Below are 1,705 nucleotides of genomic sequence, written 5' to 3'. Positions count from 1 at the left end.
ATTATAATAACAAGGTTGACTTCCAAAGAGATAGGATCTCTAAGATGTATTTTAGAATTGACCTACCCTACGGCGGCAACTTCTAAGTTAAGTCTAAAAGATCTGAAGCGGTGGGTTACACTCATAAAGAGATAATTAAATTGGTTAATTATTTTCTTGACCTAAATAAAAGGAAATTAATAAATATTAGAAGTATGAGATATTTCAGATAGTATTTATTAATTGAGATAGTCTCATTTTAATTAGCAATTAAGTTGACCTACCCTACGGCGGCACTTAATTGTGGTGATTAAAATTCCTTAGGCAATTAAACATGTATTTGTGTATTTAACATGTGCATTCATGCATCATATTTATATGCCTTAAATTTAGTAGTGATATTTATGCAAAATGTTGATTGAGTTAAATTCTTTATTTTCAGCAAAAATGTCAAATCCTATTTTCGCACTTCTCGCTTCCCAAATTTTGAATGGTGAAAACTTTGTCAAATAGAAAAGCAACATGAATATCCTCTTGATTTGTGAAAACTACCATTTTGTCCTCAAGGAGGATTGTACTCCAGTGCCTCCAACCAATGCCGCCAGGGCTTTGACCGAGCGATATAATCGCTGGATTAACGCCAACAACAAGGCCCGTTGTTACCTGTTAGCAGCAATGAATGAAGTGCTGAGAACTCAGCACGAAGGCCTTGCGACTGCTAGAGAGATCATGGACACTCTTCAGAAGATGTTTGGACGTCCATCTGATTCAGCCCGACACGTTGCTGTCAAAGCCGTTATGAACGGCCGTATGAAGAATGGTTCTTCTGTACGTGAGCATGTGCTTAAGATGATTAATCATCTTAATGAGGTTGAAATTAATGGGTCTCAGATTGATGAGAAAACCTAAGTTGGCATGATACTAGAGACACTTTCTCCTGATTTCCTTCCATTCAGGACAAGTTATCTGATGAACCAAAAGAATGATAACTTAACTGAGCTCCTGAATGAGCTGCAACAATTTGAGCCCCTTATAGGTGATAAGGGAGGCAAGGCAAACGTTGCTGAAGCCAACGCAGCTGAGGGGAGGCCTTCTTCATCAAAGAATAAGAAAAAGAATAATCAAGGGAACAATAAGGGAAAATGGAAGAAGAAGATCCAGAAGAACAAGCAGAACAAGGCTGCTCCAAAATCTAAGGGAAAGTGTTTCCATTGTAACCAAGACGGCCATTGGAAGAGGAACTGCAAAAAGTACCTCGATGAGCTGAAAGTGAAGAAGCAAGGTAAATCAGATTTACTGGTCATGGAACCATGTTTAGTTGAGAATGACTTCTCTACCTGGATAGTTGATTCAAGGGCATCTAATCATGTTTGTACTTCTTTGCAGATGCTGGAAACGTCCAGGGATCTTGAAAAGGGATCTTTCCAGATGAGAGTGGGCAATGAGGCAAGGATCTCAGCGACGGTAGTAGGGACAGTGCGACTGTCTTTTGCAAATGATAAATATTTATTGTTAGACGATGTTTATTTTATTCCAAATTTCAAACGGAATTTGCTTTCGGTTTCTAGATTGCATGAACAATTTGTTTCAGTTTCTTTTGATATTGACTCTGTATCTTTATCTAAGAATGAAATTCATAGTTGTTCTGGTTTTGTTGATGATGGTCTTTACTTTGTTAAACCCATATTCAATGAAATGCTACAAACCGAAATGTTCAAAGTCGCTG

Source organism: Morus notabilis, unplaced genomic scaffold, assembly GCF_000414095.1.
Source record: "Morus notabilis unplaced genomic scaffold, ASM41409v2 Scaffold172, whole genome shotgun sequence".
NCBI classification, from domain to species: domain Eukaryota; kingdom Viridiplantae; phylum Streptophyta; class Magnoliopsida; order Rosales; family Moraceae; genus Morus; species Morus notabilis.
The sequence above is the reverse complement of the archived record's forward strand: the minus strand, read 5'-3'. Positions refer to the sequence as shown.